This window comes from Dendrobates tinctorius, unplaced genomic scaffold, assembly GCF_039654945.1.
Source record: "Dendrobates tinctorius isolate UK_male_01 unplaced genomic scaffold, ASM3965494v1 ptg000008l, whole genome shotgun sequence".
Classification (NCBI taxonomy): Eukaryota; Metazoa; Chordata; class Amphibia; order Anura; family Dendrobatidae; genus Dendrobates; species Dendrobates tinctorius.
The window spans coordinates 9,490,049-9,508,460 of NW_027361676.1; the positions used below are offsets into that span (position 1 = coordinate 9,490,049).

The 18,412-nt window shown below is 42.8% G+C and overlaps 1 protein-coding gene across 1 annotated transcript in view; it reads left to right on the forward strand.

Moving 5' to 3' along the window:
* Positions 1–18,412, forward strand: part of FHIP1A (FHF complex subunit HOOK interacting protein 1A) — a 424,416-nt gene that overhangs the window by 336,395 nt on the left and 69,609 nt on the right. The gene's annotated exons all lie outside the window — the stretch shown is intronic.

An 18,412-nucleotide genomic window follows, 5' to 3' on the forward strand; every position in this document is an offset into this window, starting at 1 on the left:
AGGGTGCATTTCACCACTGACACTTGGTCAAGTAAGCATGGCCAAGGTCATTACATCTCGCTGACTGGGCACTGTGCGACTCTGGTGGTGGTGGGGACAGGTGCTGCTCCACAAGTCTTGGAATCCTCCACAGCTTCTGCCTCCTCTGTCTCCTCTAGGGCCTCCTCCTGTGCCCCCAACCTCTGTCTTAACGAGACACACATTCCAACAGTGCAGAGTGAATCCCCACCACCTCTCTACTGCACAGCCAGGGCTCACCGCAATCAGGCAGTATTAAAATTGTTATGCCTTGGAAATCGCAGTCATACAGCTGAAGAGATGTGGACAGCTCTCCAGGCTGAGTTTGATCAATGGCTGTGTCCACTGAACCTGCATCCAGGGAAGGCTGTGTCCAATAATGGTGCAAACCTGATGGTGGCCCGACGGTGAGTCAAGCTCACACATGTGCCTTGCATGGCTCTCATTCACAACCTGGTGGTACAGCATTTTCTCCGCCACTATCCTGGTCTGGGTGAGCTGCTCCAGAATGCATGTAAGCTGTGTGATTATTTCCGCCGTTCGCACACCTCAGGTCATAGGCTTGCATCATAAAATCATAGAATCGTAGAGTTGGAAGGGACCTCCTGGGCCATCTGGTCCAACCCCCTGCTCAAAGCAGGATTCGCTAAATCATCCCAGACAGATGTCTGTCCAGCCTCTGTTTGAAGACTTCTATTGAAGGAGAACTCACCACCTCTCGTGGCAGCCTGTTCCACTCATTGATCAGTCTAACCGTCAAAAAGTTTTTTCTAATATCTAATCTGTGTCTCCTCCCATTCAGTTTCATCCCATTGCTTCTAGTCTTTCCTTGTGCAAATGAGAATAAAGATGATCCTTCTACAATGTGACAGCCCTTGAGATATTTGTAGACAGCTATTAAGTCTCCTCTCAGTCTTCTCTTCTGCAAGCTAAACATTCCCAAATCCTGCAACCTTTCCTCATAAGACAGGGTTTGCAGACCGGTCACCATTCTGGTCGCTCTTTTCTGAACTTGCTCCAGTTTGTGAATGTCTTTTTTAAAATGTGGCGCCCAAAACTGGACACCATATTCCAGATGAGGTCTGACCAAAGAGGAGTAGAGGGCAATAATGACTTCACGTGATCTAGACTGTATACTTCTGTTTATACATCCTAGAATTGCATTTGCCTTTTTTGCTGCTGTATCACACTGTTGATTCATATTCAGTCTGTGATCAATTACTATACCCAAGTCTTTTTCACATGTGCTGTTGCTTAGCCCTATTCCTCCCATTTTGTATATGCTTTTTTCATTTTTATTGTCAAGATGTAGTACTTTGCATTTTTCCCTGTTAAAAACCATTCTGTTAGTTGCTGCCCACTGCTCCAGTTTATTTATATCTTTTTGAATCCTCTCTCTCTCTTCTCTAAAGTAGTATTAGCTATCCCTCCTAGCTTTGTGTCATCAGCAAATTTAATCAGTTTACCCTCAATTCCTTCATCTAAATCATTGATAAAGATGTTGAATAATACAGGGCCCAGGACAGAGCCCTGTGGTACCCCACTTGAGACATTCTTCCAACTGGATGTGCAGCCATTTACGACCACTCTTTGGGTCCGATCACTAAGCCAGTTATGAATCCACCTAACAGTTGCCTTGTCCATTCCATACTTAGCCATTTTTTTCATTGATACAGAGGTCTGTGCCTGCTGTGGCTGCTGCTGCTGATGTTAATATAAATTTGTGGAAATGTGAACAGTCATGGTTGGTCTACATCTCCTGTGTTAGCTGTAGTGGAAGAAGTCTCGGTCCCAATCATACTTTTTTTAGTCTCGTGACAGTTATTCCACTTTGGTGGTGTCTGGCCCTCATTTTTTAAAATGGGACAACTCCTGGTTGGGTGTCCATCTGTTGGATTAGGTGTAGTGGAAGACCTGTCGGTCCCTATTATACTATTTTTACTCTTGTGAAATTGATGCCACTTCTGTGGTTTAAGGCCCTCATTTGTTTAAATGTGAACACTCCTGGTTGGGTGTCCATCTGCTGGATTGGGTTTAGTGGAAGACCTATCGGTCCCTATTATACTATTTCTAGTGTGGTGAAATTGATGCCACTTTGGTGGTGTCTGCTAATAATTTTTGGAAATGTGAACACTCCTGGTTGGGTCTCCTTCTTGCATGTTGCCTGTAGCAGTAGGCCTCTGAGACCGTCAGGCCTACACTTCCTTGGATTCATCTACCCGTGTTACTGTCCTTAAATTTTTCTGACAATGGTAGTCTACAAAACTGATATTTGTGCCATCTGAGTGTGGCTTAGCATGAAAGCAGGTAGAGGTGTTGCATGTGGTATCAGGGCTCTCAGCAAAGGAGGCCTACACCGATCCCTTACCCACCTCGTCTTACTGTGATGTTCAGCAGAAAGCTGTAAATGCTGTCCCAGACACCGATACCTCATGTCTGGCTGATTGCTGCAGTTCCATGCTAAAATTTGTACTGTGGGTAAATTGAGGCCACTTTCCTGGTGTCTGTCTCTCATTTGATGAGTTTTGGCAGCATTTGGGGCCGTTATAAGGTGTTGTGCATACATTTGTTTTTTTGCCTCCCATTGACCTGAATGGCGTTTGGTGTTCGGCAAATATTCTACGAATTAATTGGCGAATATTGCTAATTCGGCGATTGTAATCTGAACGAACATTGAAATATTCGCTCATCTCTATTAATGAATCAGGACCATTGTTCTGGGCAGCACATCTTCACAGGAGTTGTGCTGCCAATAATATTAAATGATGGAGAGACACAATGATTAGAGATCAGTAATTCTTCATCAACCTGTGTAGAGAGGCCGATACACAAGCGCCAGATGACTTTAATATAGTCAATTGCACTTGTTTCAACGTCTGAAATCGGCTTGTGTAATTGCACCCTAAATGTTTCTGTGTGATGTTAGCATTTGGGGGCCCACTTTTAACTTTTATCCACTTTATGTAAAGCCGGCACTAGGTTTCCTTTATAATGTTGTACGCTACCCTGTTGTACACTACCTTTACTTGCGCTGGGGTAGTGTTACTGACATGTTCCCTTTAAATGCACACAGTTTTGGTATTTAAAGTGTATAAAACATGAACAGTATATTAAAGGTGCGACATCAGCATACAGGGGAAGACTTTCCTTTAACAAATATTTAACACCCTATATTTACATCGCACACAATTTACACATTCCTCCTTGTCGTTTTTAAACAGATGGCGTTACACGATTTCATTGCCAGTCTGTTTAATCCTGCCCTCTGAAGTGCTGAATAGAAACATATAGGTGCACTGTATATTTGTAGTATTGCCCCAGACTGACCCCTTGTCTTCTCCTATATGGTATGCTGTGAATGCTGAATGTGTACATCTCAAGTTCTCAACTATTTCACAAGTAACGTGAGAGACTTGCAGAGAGATTGCCAAATCCTTCTGCTCACAACTAAGCATTTCACTTCTTTGTAGACTTATGGACACATGAAGAAGCTCCTCTACATTTCAAGATTAGGACTTTTAGTATAGTGACCCAGGATAGGCTCCGCATGACTCTCCTGTTTTATAACAAGGGTGTAATGTATGATTTGGGGCTGTGATATGAATGTCCGTGGCGATTTTGAGGTGACAAACATCTTCTATATTAATTACTTCTTTCCTGCCCGGTGAGGGTCTCCATCATCCTATTCTCAGTTGTCTCCATAGGTATGACTATTGCTGGTCTGTGTATGAGCAATATTTGCTGTCACATTCTGTTTCTGTTGTATAAAGCTAAAAAGGCAAAATCAGTGCTAGGTGTCAGCTAAGTTCATGGCAACATCCAACCAATTTCTCAGCACGCATTTCACTGTGGCCGAGGTGCAGAGCGAAAATAGAACCATAAAGATCTCTCTGAGGTTAAAAAGCAAAAGCTTAGAAGAGCGCAGTTTGACGATACACGTGGGGACTCGAACCTATTTGCTACATTCTTTTCTACTGCCTCTCAGATTATCTCTGTGGATGTCTCAACAGTCATTTGCTAACAATATTACATCATTTTTACTCAGTCTGTATGGTATTGAATACAGCATCGGACATCCTTATGTTGTCTAAAGTTATGCCATTTTGCCTTTCATTTTGCAGGGGGGATATGTTTGCATTTTATATATGCTAATGTGGAGGTTCTAAGACCCATAGCGTCTCAATTTTTGCTGTGGTGACTTAAAAAAACAAATTCTGTCTTTCAAATTTTTTTTCTCGCTACCCCGTTTACCGATCGGATTATTTTTATATTTTGATAGATCAGCCTTTTCTGAAAGCAGCAATGCCACATATGTGTATTTTTTTATATTTTTATTTTGAATGAGGCAAAAGAGGGGTGATATGAACTTTTATTTTTTAAATGTTTTAATTATTTTTAAAAACTTTTTTTGACACTTTTTACTTGCTTTAATAGTCTCCTTAGGAGACTTGAAGCTGCGGTCTTCTGATCACTGATCCGCCCTGCTATGTGTTACAGAAATGCTCATCTGCTATGAACACCAAACATGGGGCGGTGCTCATAGCAGACCCCCGGTTGTCATGCCAACCCGCCGAGTGCTCCCTGCGATCGTGAGACAGGAGTGCTGATTGGCGGGGTTAGTGACACGCTTCCAGTGCGAGCATGTTAAATGCCATGTCAGAGATTGATAGCCGCATTACAGCCTTGGGTGGATTGAGATTCCACCTGCGGCTTTTGGGCACACATGACAGCTGATCAAATCAGCTGTCAAGTGCTGGAAAAAATGCAAGCTCAGCGTCGGAGCCCGCATGAAAGGGAGAAACACGACATATGATATATATATATATATATATATATATATATATATATATATATATATATATATATATTTATTTATTTTTTTTTTTTTCCAGATATTCCTGGCTTTATATTGAAAAGTTTTTTGGAGAACAAACAATCTGTACTGAGATGTAACAGATAATATTCTTCAATACTTTAAAGCATCTCTCCAGCATTTTCTAAATTTCAGTGTTGGAGTGGTGCTACTAATGCAAGTTTCCTGACCCTAGTATTATACTTACTAGCCACTGTCTTCAGCTCTTCCTGGCACTGCTCCAGTCCTGTGCCGCCATCTTGTGACCACAACAGGCTGAAAGTCATAGACAACGGTCACAAGCCGCCATTGTACGTCTGTGAGAGCCTCGGTCTCGTGACTTTCAGATCACCCTGCAAACACTGAAGCTGTCCGGCAGGTCACAGGAGACGGACCAGAGCGGTGCCGATAACAGATGAAGAGGGCGGCTGGTAAGTATGAGACTAATTGCAGGGAACTTAAATTAGTAGCACCGCTCCAGTAATAAAAGAAAAAAAAAGGCTGATGTGGTGATTTAAATATCCCTCATCTATTTTTATGTAAAATGGTTTAAAATGTGGATATGTTAAAACAGGCGTCTTAATACAAAGTCACAACAGTTCTGTTTTCGTTTCTTTTATACACCAAATATTTTGAAAAAAATATAATCCTGCTACCTTTTCCACCTGCCGAATTCCATTTCACAGACCATTGGAATCAACAGGATGTGCAATACCGGCACTTACTAAATATGGCTCTTTACGGCCAGTTCACTTCAATGAAGTATAAGGAGTCTTGCAGAGCAGTTCTTATTAATAAATATAGTCTCTTATCTTCAGATGAAGTGCTTTAATATCTCTCTAGGAACCGTCAGTGCTTTTGTGCTCTTACTGTGTGCACCACTGCTATTTTATTGCTACTGATCGGTATAAACGACCGCTGCAGCAAAAATATTAGGCCTAGAACACATCCAAATTTAATGCTGTCTCATTGGGAGATTTCTTGTGGGCAATAATACCAGATTCAGTTGAGTGGTGAAGATAACATTGAAAAACGACTGCAACTTTTTTGATAGAAATAAAAAGCCAGCGAAGTACCTCCTCTTATGGATATTACGAGAAGGCACACATCCTTAAAGTCAGTATTTGACCTTTTATATAAGCTGTGATTGAGGTCTGTGAAATGAAATCCTGTGCATTATACAAACAATTCTTATTCATTCATAGACGGTTTAATCCAAGCACTATGCATTTTATACATGACATCCACTAATGCTATAATTGCTACATATTTAAAAATTAGGTGCACATTTTTCTAAGAGTGTGTGAGACCATCTGCCAAGATCAAGGAAGCCTCTTTTATATAGGGTCCTGTGCTAAAAAGACTTGCCGCTCTTTGTACTTGGGCATCAACTGAACCAGGAAAGCATTGGGGCCAACTAATTTAAAACAGTCCTGAACAGGTGGGTGGATAGGATGCACAACCTTATAGGGACTGGAAATCACATATGTAGAGACATCTTACAGCATAGCACTCATTGTAATAATAGGAGGTGTGCTTTATGGCTTTAATGGAACCTGTCAAGATTTTTTGTCTTTGAACAAATGCCACCACCTTTATCTTCTCCTCTGCTGCATTCCACAAACATGTCTATCATCTCCTGACTCCCCCTGTATACCCACAAAGTATCTTATTAATTGCTTTTGCACTGTATTTAAATGAGGATGGTGTGGTCCGATGGGCGTCCTTGCGGTGGTGTCCTCTATACTCCTAATCGCCGACCTTCAGCTATAATTGACGAGATTTTGCACAGTAGTCTTGCAGGTGCACCATACTTTGTCCTACTACGTACGGGGCATAAACCATCATTGTGTTAGCGCAGAGCAATGTCATTCTGGTTCCAATGTACCCTGCCACCGGAGACAACGTCTCTTGGCACTTGCGCAATTATGTTTTATACTTTGTCCACAGTTTGTAGAATGCAATGCAGTAGCAGATAAAGATGGTGGCATTTGTTCAAAAACATAAAAACTAGTGACAGGTTTCCTTTAAATCTACATTTGATGCCACGTTCACATGTTCAGTATTTGGTTAGTATTTGTAAGCCAAAGTCAGGAGAGAAACAATCAGAGGACAAGTATAATAGAAACACGTCATCACTTCTGTATTTATCACCCACTCCTGGTTTTGGCTTACAAATACTGATGTTAAATACTAGCCAACTACTGATTGTGTGAATGTGGCCTTCAACATGCTCCCCAACTAATTTTGCTGGAACGTCCAAGAGTCTCCTGAAAAATAGGGAAGACCTCCAGCTCCAGCACCACAGATGAAGAGGAATACAGTAGAATCATAGAGGGTGTGACTACAAACACTTTCCAGTAGCAGTGTGCTTTGCTTGTTGGAAAGCACTTGATCGCATACCTAGCATCTAAAGTTTGGTTAAACGGAAATTATTATGATGTGGTAGCTGCACTCATGGAAAGAATGAGATGGAGAGTATAATCAAAGTTTTTTTATTCACATCAATGCGTTTTGGCACTAGACTGATGATTTTCTCAAGGTGAAAAACCAATTGTGTTTTTTTGGTTTGGTTTTCTACCTTGAGGAAGGCTGTTGTCTGGCGCCAAAATGCGTTGGTGTGAATAAAAGGAATAACAAACCTTGCTGGTACTCTGAGGGTATCAGCCTTTCTGTAAGCACAGCACACACATCATGATAATCTCCGCTTTGCCAAACTGCTATCTGGACAATACTCTCCTCATGCCACAGCTCTGCAACTACGGCACTTAAGGCTTCTACAGGTCTTTGTCCTTACACAACCCCTACAGGTGAGCGCTACCATCACTCTCACCCACATTTTGTTCCTTGAGGTATTGCCCTATCTGTGCACCATTGTCCCACCTAGAGCTTCCCAACCATCTATATTTGGCCTACATGATTGAAAACTGCATTTTTCTAGCTCAGTTATTACACTGCACAGCTATTGCAGCTTCAAGCATTAAAAAGAGTTATTTGAAATTTGAGTAAGAATCAGGGATTTTTTCTTTGCTTTTTATTTTTTCCCCATTTTGTTTGGCTTCGTTCCCCATTTCTGCTCAACCACATGTTAGTAAATAGGACTGAGCTGCAATATGAGATGCATACAATGGAAAAGAATGGATCTGTTTAGTATGAAAAAAGATATCTCCTTTTCAAAACGCATACAATCCCTTTAATATGTTTTCAGGAACTAGAAAAAAATAAAGGAAATGTCATTATAAAACAATTCCTAAATACATTTAATTAGCAAATCACAATAGTTTTGTCCAAGCAGGTAGTCACTAAAGAATTAAAATGACTGCCACCTTGTTTCACTGAGAGAATCTTCCCTAGAATGTTAGTACAAGAGCCTGTTACCATGTGCAGTAGGACAGGAGCCTGTGAGCATGTACAGTAGGACAGGAGCCTGTGAGCATGTACAGTAGGACAGGAGCCTGTGAGCATGTGAAGTAGGATAGGAGCCTGTGAGCTTGTGCACTAGGATAGGAGCCTGTGAGCATATTTAATAGTGTGGGAGAGAGGGTCCCCGCCGAGTGTCCTGGTCGGAACCAAGGGGACCGTCACCTGGGTTCCGGGGGCAACTGTTTCCGGGGGACAGAGTTCAGGGAAGGACCGTGGAGACTAACAGATGGGCTGGGGGAGGAGCCAATATAAAAGGGGCAGGGAACGCGAGTCACAGTGAGTCAGCAGAACGAGACAGAAGGAGTAGGAGATCGTGGGCGTGAATTACCAGAGCCAGGAAGGAGGCCAGAGACAGGAGAGATACTCCCCCTGGACATCAGTGGGATGGCACCGAGACGACCGTCCGAGAACCGCTGCCCCTCGTCGACCAGCGGCCACCGCCGCCTTCCTCCAGCCCGCGGCTGCGGCCTGCCTGCGGTCACTCGTGGCCGTTGCCGCCTCGCTCCAGCCAGCGGCTGCAGCCTGCCCGCAGTCACTCGTGGCCGTTGCTGCCTCGCTCCTGCCCCCGGCAGCGGTCTGCCCGCAGACACCAGCGACCGCTGCCGCCTCACTTCAGCCCGAGGCTGCGGCCTGTCTCCCGCCACCCGCAGTCGCCCCGCTTCTACCCGGGGTTGCAGCTAGTTCTGTGCCGTCAGCGGCCACCACTGTCCCGCTCCAGCCCGCGGCAAGGACCAGGCTGTTGCTCGCCACGGGCCCTCCGTTGCAGTCGCTGGCTGCGCAGGTGGCCTGCCAGCCGCCACCCCGCATCGCCGCTGCTTGCCCCTATCCGGGGGCTGCGGCCCACCTGTCCAAGGACTCCTCCTGGGCCTCCTGTGCCCCTGCTTCACCGGAGCATTGGAACGCTCGAAGACTACGAAAGATCTTCAGCGGCTGGGACCAGCGGCTGCTACGCTGAGGAACCATCATCCGGGATGCCGAGGGACGTTGAGCTGGTTAAGTGACACTGTATAGTTAAGGACCCGTAGTCGGCCATACCGCGGCCCTATAGTGACCGGCTCTGCCGGACTTAGTCGTGTTCTTAGATTTCCGTGTTGGCTTGTATTGAGTACCTGCGAGGACAATTCCTGTTATTTGTTCGGTTGTTTAGACTACCCCTGCGGATAGTTACCTATAAAAGTTATTACTATAAACACCTGACCGTCTCGCGTCTCGTCACTGCATCCTACGTACCTGCTTTACCACAATAGGACAGGAGCCTGTGCAGTAGAACAGGATCCTGTAAGCATGTGCAGTTAGACAGGATCCTGTGAGCATATGCAGTAAGACAGAAGCCTATGAGCATGTGCAATAGGACATGCCTGTGAGCATATGCAGTAGGACAGGAGCCCGTGAGCATGTGCAGTAAGAAACTCTGCCCTCCTTCATACATACAAAGGAAGATGTGCTCCACTAATACTGATGTAGATACCTGAGGTGCTGAGGTAAGAAGAGGCAGCCCAAACTTCTGTGTGACCTCTTTCTGGATAATAGTATATGCATCTCCAGGTCACAGCGGTGGAGCATTATACTGCATGTGCTCACAGGCATCTCTCCTAACATTCTAGCACTGTCAGTATCTGTCAGTGTAAGAACACCGTCAGACGGCCTTATACAGTCATATGTAAAAGTTTGGGCACCCCTATTAATGTTAACCTTTTTTCTTTATAACAATCTTGTTTTTTTCAACAGCTATTTCAGTTTCATATATCTAATAACTGATGGACTCAGTTATATATCTGGATTCAAATGAGGTTTATTGTACTAACAGAAAATGTGCAATCTGCATTTAAACAAAATTTGACCGGTGAAAAAGTATGGGCACCCTTATCGTTTTCTTGATTTGAACACTCCTAACTACTTTTTACTGACTTCCTGAAGCACTAAATTGGTTTTGTAACCTCATTGAGCTTTGAACTTCATAGCCAGGTGTATCAAATCATGAGAAAAGGTATTTAAAGTGGCCACTTGCAAGTAGTTCTCCTATTTGATTCTCCTATGAAGAGTGGCATCATGGGCTCCTCAAAACAACTCTCAAATGATCTGAAAACAAAGATTATTCAACATAGCTTTTCAGGGGAAGGATACAAAAAGTTGTCTCAGAGATTTAACCTGTCAGTTTCCACTGTGAGGAACATAGTAAGGAAATGGAAGAACACAGGTACAGTTCTTGTTAAGCCCAGAAGTGGCAGGCCAAGAAAAATATCAGAAAGGCAGAGAAGAAGAATGGTGAGAACAGTCAAGGACAATCCACAGACCACCTCCAAAGACCTGCAGCATCATCTTGCTGCAGATGGTGTCACTGTGCATCGGTCAACAATACAGCGCATGCATAACGCCTTTTTGTATGACCAAACAACTCAATCTTTGTTTCATCAGTCCACAGGACCTTCTTCCAAAATGTAACTGGCTTGTCCGAATGTGCTTTTGCATACCTCAGGCGACTCTGTTTGTGGCGTGCTTGCAGAAACGGCTTCTTTCGCATCACTCTCCCATACAGCTTCTCCTTGTGCAAAGTGCGCTGTATTGTTGACCGATGCACAGTGACACCATCTGCAGCAAGATGATGCTGCAGGTCTTTGGAGGTGGTCTGTGGATTGTCCTTGACTGTTCTCACCATTCTTCTTCTCTGCCTTTCTGATATTTTTCTTGGCCTGCCACTTCTGGGCTTAACAAGAACTGTACCTGTGTTCTTCCATTTCCTTACTATGTTCCTCACAGTGGAAACTGACAGGATAAATCTCTGAGACAACTTTTTGTATCCTTCCCCTGAAAAGCTATGTTGAATAATCTTTGTTTTCAGATCATTTGAGAGTTGTTTTGAGGAGCCCATGATGCCACTCTTCATAGGAGAATCAAATAGGAGAACTACTTGCAAGTGGCCACTATAAATACCTTTTCTCATGATTTGATACACCTGGCTATGAAGTTCAAAGCTCAATGAGGTTACAAAACCAATTTAGTGCTTCAGGAAGTCAGTAAAAAGTAGTTAGGAGTGTTCAAATCAAGAAAATGATAAGGGTGCCCATACTTTTGCACCGGTGAAATTTTGTTTAAATGCAGATTGCACATTTTCTGTTAGTACAATAAACCTCATTTGAATCCAGAAATATAACTGAGTCCATCAGTTATTAGATATATGAAACTGAAATACCTGTTGCAAAAACCAAAATTGTTATAAAGAAAAAAGGTTAACATTAATAGGGGTGCCCAAACTTTTACATATCACTGTAAATTGGACCGAGATTGGACCTCAATGCTTAGATTTGCCGCTGCTCTCCCAAACCAAACGAGACAGTTGCATGGAAATATATAAAGCTGTCCCACTTGGGTCAGTCTGTGCTTTGAGGTCCAATCTTAGGGTATGTTCACACTGGGTGTTTTTGCTGCGTTTTTTAATGCTAATTTTCAGCTGCTTTTTACTGTACCAGCAAAGTCTATGAGATTTCAGAAATCTCATACACACACATTGTTTTTTCTGTCATCAGGATTTTGTGCTTTGCTGCTTTTTTGGACATAGAGCATGTCACTTCTTTCAGCGCTTTTGCAGTGTTTTTCACCCACTGGTTTGAATGGGTTTTGAAAAAACGCTGCAAAAACGCAGGTATCAATATTTACAGCAGCGTTTTTTCTGCAGAAAAGTCATGGACATTAGCATGGACAAAGAGACATAACAAATGCACCAAAAAACACACCAAATCTGCACCAAATCCGCCCCAAAAACGCAGCTAAACCTGCGTTTTTGCCGCAGCTTCTTTCCTGCAAAAAATCAGGTTTTGCTGTAGAAAAAAAGTAGCAAAAATTACCCTTAGTCCGATTTTTATGGCCATCTGACTGTGCCCTTACAAGTCAGTGGCCATTTTAATTCTGTAGTGATTACCTCCCTAAACAAAACAAATGTTATTTACTAACTAAATATATTTAGGAATTTATGTAGACATTTCCTTTAGTTATTTTTTTTTCTATTCCTGGAGAACCATTTTAGGCTATGTGCCCACGTATGAAGAAAAAAAGCACTTCTTCCCAGGAAAAACGTGTGGGTTTTTTGCGTCTTTTTCCGCGGTTTTGCGTGATTTTTGCACGTTTTTTTCGCATTTTTCCCGCGATTTTTGCGTGCGAAATTCAAGCACTTTCCAAGCGATTTGAAGCATCGCTTGGAATGTGATTGACATTAGGCTGCCTATGCGGCCTAAATAGTAAAAGATAGAATGTTAAAAATAAAAAAAAAAAATAAAAAATCGGGTTATATTCACCTTCCGGCGTCCCGCACAGCCTTGCCGGGCCTCAGCGATGCTCCCATTCCCAGTTATGCCTTGCGAGACCTTTGATGACATTGCGGTCTCACGATGCTGTAGCGGTCTCGCGAGGAATAGAGACTGCTACATTATCGCGAGACCGAAATGTCATCAGAGGTCTCACAAGGCATTACTGGGAACGGAAGCATCGCTGAGGCCCGGGAAGGCTGCGCGGAACGCCGGAAGGTGAATATAACCCAATTTTTTATTCTTTTTTTTTACAGGGATATGTTACCCAGGGCCTGGAGGACAGTCTCCTCTCCTCCACACCGTGGGTACCATCCGCACATGAGCCGCTCACTTTGTGCATGGTGGGCATAGCCACATACGGGAAGTAAGCGAATCTCATGCATTCTTATGGATGCGGAATCGCCGCAATTCTTTTTGGAATTGCAGCGATTACGCAAAAAGAATGAGCATGCTGCGTTTTTTTCCGCGATTCCGCAGCATTAGCACAGCATGTGCGGAATGCCATAGGAATGCATGGAGTGCGTTATGTATGTGTTCTGTATGTGATTTTTTTTAAGCGTTTTTGCCGTGAAAATCGCAGCAAAAACGCTTAAAAATCACAACGTGTGCACACAGCCTTAAAATGAATAACTGCAGTTATGCCACAACACATAAATAAATTAATGGTCGTAGTACTGCAAATAGGTTCTCTTTAAATACGATGATCACACCATTTGTGTTTTGATTTAGATTTAAGTTGATTTTATTTTAGACACAAGCAAAATTAATTGCATCATTTCTCATTCTGCAGACATACAAGAACGGTTGTTTGGGTAACATTGCTTATCTGCAGTAGAACCATAGCAACCATTTCAACATTTGCTTCTCTTTCATTGGCTCTATGGTTAAAGATCAAAACAATTGTGCTGAGAGCTTTTCCTTTCCTATCACTGTCTGCTCTGTTTTCTTCCCATGCCTGTTATGCTTCTGATTACTCCTTATTCTTCTAGTTGTGCCCAGAAAAAAATAGTAATTTTAAAGCGAATATAATGCCTATTTAAAGGAGGTTACACTTCTAGAAAAGTGGTCACCAACTGATCAGATACTAGTTAAAAAGCAACTACAGATAGTACACGCCACCCGGGGTATAGCGCCATCTTTATACCGCTGCGCTAGTCTCAGTGTTTTGCCTGCAGTGGTGACATCCCACTTCAACAACGCACATCACCACTGGAGCCAATCACTGAACTTAGCAGTTCCTGCCATCTACATTGTAGAGCCTCTGAGCTCAATGATTGGCTGCAGCGCTGATGTGTCCTGTCGACATTATATCACTTCGCAACCAAAACACATAGATGGGAGCATCAATAGAAAGTTAGCAATGGACGTAAGGAGAATGAGTACTGCATGTTTTTGCTATTAGTTACTGGTCACTTGGGGACCACTTTTCTGAAAGTGGAAAACCCCTTTAATTTTCAATTAATTAATTAGATGAAAGTCCATTTAAGCAAAAATCAATTCTTTATTTAAAACGTTATGTATATGTAGCCGACCAGCGCCAAACGCAACCTGTTGCAATTTGGTTGCGCTCGGCGCACCGTCAAGAGGACGCAGGCACCGCCAAACGCATACTGCGCAAAGCCTGCGTCCTCAGTGATAAAGATAGGGGACACATGACGCATACAGCGTCATGCGTCCGGTTGCGGAGCTACCGGCGGAGGTGCGGCAGGGGGCGGGGCTTAGCGGCAGCCGTGCGCAGGCCGACGCTGCGGCCTTTAACGCAAATGTGAAACCGGCCTAAGCAATAAAGCTGTCATTTCATCAACACCCGATAATGATATTACTCCATGCATTCTGTTCCGTTTTATACAGGAAAGCTGTCAGGAGAGCCACAGTAAACTGGAAGAGTATGTCTAGTGTGTAGTTTGGAAAATTGGAACAGATTTATATGTTTATAGAAACATAATAAAGAATAAAAAAAATTAAAAATTAAACAGGGTGGCCATAGTATAAGGGATTTCATTTCAAGAGACTGACATTTGCTAGAGAACTCTGCTGAAAGTCTCTACTTTCGCGGCCTCCCCTTGATATGTGTAGTATCACATTGTACAGATAAGGAGGATTTACAGATAATCTGTGCTGCTGGTGTTCGATATAATATATCCAAATCCAGACCGAAAGTACAAGCGTTTCGAAGTACTACAGACTTCATCAGGAGCATCACGTGTAACTAACATATCAACTGCTACATTCACAGTGTATTATATTTATAGCACTGACATATGTTGTACACAAAATGAACTCCTGTTACTCACCTTGCAGAGGTGATCTTAGTCATTGATGCTAACCTTTGAGATACTGTTAACTTGTTAAAGAGAATTTGTCACCTCAATTTGGCACGGAATGTAAATGAGCTGTGCCCGGTCTGATGGGCAGTGTTGTGGCTCCTTCCCTCCACCCCTCCTTGGCAGCTGTACGCAATCTTTCTTGGAATTTCCATAGTTGGCGTCCAGATTACGCGTGTGCGCATTGCAATATCCTATCGCGCGTGCGCAGTATGCTTTGCCCAACTGCGGGCAAAGCCGAAAAGCATTAGTGTGCATGCGCCGGTGAACTATGTCCCGGAAGTATTTTGCTGCCATTTCTGTGTTCCGGGACAACAGGGGAGAGAAAGTACGCCTGCGCAGAAGCCGCAGCGAAGTAAGAAGGAGGACATCATCTCTAGAAGATGGGAGGCGCCAGACTGCAACACCCATCGGACCGGACTTAATCCCCGGGTGAGTATAATCTAACTCATTTTTCTTATCTTTCAGGTTACATCAGGGGGCTTATCTACAGCATTACAGAATGCTGTAGATAAGCCCCTGATGGCGGTGGCCGCATCTTATAGGCCGAAAATGGGGTGACAGATTCCCTTTAAAAAAACACTTTCATTAACTACATATGTTTTTCAGGCATTCCGTAGAAGCCTTAGGGAAAAAAATTAAAAAAACACAGTTTGACAGCATCTGTAAATGCACAGCGAGCATGAGTTTTCATGAAATTACGTCCACTTTGCTGGAACTGTTAAATGCCGCAGATTTTATACACAAAAAAATGCAGTATATCCTCCACATGGGATAATAGCCTTAACAAAGTAAATCAGATGTCAAAAATTGTAGGGTGGCCGGATAATAAACTGTAATCTAACCAAAACCACAAGATATTAGGAACTGAAGAAACTGGTACTTGCGCATCAGCTGTCATACAAAGGGTAAATGCAACCCCGGCAATGCCTACAGCTTACAATAATGAGTATATATAGCTCTGGATAACATGATAAGTACTTTAATGTATGCCAACCTTGCTTGTGAGACTCTTCATTTGTAACTTGGGAAACATTACAGGTGACTTTATATCTTCTCAGTAAACCATTCAAGAATAGATATGTGCGGGGATGTAAAGTTACCTTTGCTGGATAATGTCTCCGTATATGTTTTACTGAACATTTTATTGAAAAATATCATGACAATAAAACCTGTCTGTAAGCGAGACATTTCTTCTGTTTAACAAGTAGAAGCAAGCACGGTGTGGAGACTCATTTTAGTGTCTGTAATATAGGGATGTTTTGCTGTGTGTTATGGACTTAGTTTGCTGGGTGTGTGAATCAAAGGAATCACATACTTTGCTGAGCTGAAGAATTTTCAAAGTGTTTGAAATGCAACATCCCTCCAACTCGGAGCAGTGCTAAGACGAGGATCAAGCTGTCTGAATGGAGCATTCCTGACAATTTATTCCCTATGAGCATATCCTGAATAAAACTTTGCTATCTGCACAATGGTGGAGACTGGATCTCGGAGAAATCCTGGTGTCTGATACTTTACAATCTAATAATTGCACATTTTGTATGGGCGATAGATGGATTGCTGGGTTAAGCAGCTTTTATACGGTATAACAAAGTCAAGCCCATGATCAATTATAGTTTTCTTCTATTCAGCAGAGGAACTCTGATATATCTTATGTAAAGTAGAAATCGTCCGGCGGTCAGGAATGTGAGCTTAATCTGATCACTCCATATGCACTCAGTAAATGAAACCGTTACGCCTGGAAATATGAAGGGCTGAAATTAATCCTGCCATGCGTTGTTACAGTAAATGACATGATCATGCATGGGAATTTTAATATCATTATTTAGTTGTAATTTAAAGGTCCGGGCACCAATGCAAACTTTGTAAGATGGCCATACCAATGGTTCAGTTTTGTACTGCGAGTGAAATTGGACATCACATACCAAGACTAAGGCGTCAAAAAGTGTCTTCACAAACTATTATAAGGCATTTATACCACATTGGACTACAAGCCAGACATCCATCTACAGGTGTTCCATTGACATAATTTCACTGCTTTCATGGTGCACAGCAAAATAGAAATAGAAACTGGAATGAAGATCTATCTTCAGCTATGAGACCTACATGGACTGTCCTATTTTGGATGCAATGATAGCCGGAGATTGGTCTGGAAAGCTTGTGGGCAACACCTTGAAGAGGCCTTCGTGAAGGAATGTCACACTAATCTTACTTCCAAGTTTATGGTGTGGGATGGCTACATATACAGTAGTGGGACCCATCTAGTGTTCATTCCAGTTACTCTAACAGTTCAGCGTTAAACTGATTTGGACATAAAATAGTGGTAGATCCATTTCACCAAAAAGGCCCAGGAGCTATTTTTCAACATGACAACTCTAAGTTGCATAGCGCTCATGCTACTGTGAGCAGCCTGCGTGGTCCAAACATGCTACCATTGCCTGCAGTGTCTCCCATCAGGCACAACTGGCTGACAATTGCAAATTGAGCTGCAAGCTGCCAATCTTAATTATTTGAGTGACAGAACATTCTTCAGACAACCGTTAATGCCGTCATTGATAACATGCCAAGTATGTAAGTTTGTGTATTTCTGTGAGTGTCATTCATGCTTGATGCTCGGTCTTCTCCAGTAACTGGGCAATGCTGCCAACATCCACCTCCTCTTTCATGTTGCCAACAGTAGAGCTAGTAGCAATTTGGGAAGTTCTGCTGCTTTACAGAACAGTGAGGATATAAAAGCTCAGGGGGTTAAAGGGGTTTGCAGAATTTTCTATTATTTTTGTGCATGGGGCTAAGAACTAAAAGGCTGCTAGTTGCTGTTGATCTCTGCCAGCTCAGGTGATGACTCTCCTGCTCCATTCAGCTCTCGTTAACAGATCATCTCTTCCTGTCTGCTTTGTCCACAGGCTGTCAATGTTGACATATTGCTGATTGAGAGCCTACTCCCAGCAGCTAGGCAGCAGAAACTATTAAGTGCTAATAAATTGATTAACCCATTAAGAGCCATGCAATTTTTCATTTATGCACTCTTTTTTCCCTCCTCTTCTTCGAAGAGCCATAACTTTTGTATTTTTTCCATCAACAATCCTACATCCTACATGAGGGTATGTTTTTTGTTTTAACCGCACTCATTGTGTGCTGAAAATGACCTGGAAACAATTTTCTGGGTCAGCACAGTTACAACAATTCTAAACGCATAGTATTTTTAATTTCACCAGTGATATGTCCATTTATCCAAAGTGTCCTATGAGCCGTTTTTCAGCAGGACAACACCAGGCCACATTTTGTTCGTGCTACTTTGTGCGTCCAGTGTGGCCTAAATGTGCAACAATGGCCTGCATCATCTCTGGACTTGTCTCCCAGTGAGCAGTTCTGTGACATCATTAGTCGGCAATTGCAAAAGGCGCTGACAGCAGCAGATCTTGATGATTTGTGTATCCAAGTACATTAAGCATGTGTTAGGTGTCAGGTTTCTGCGTTTGCTCTGCAGGAATCTA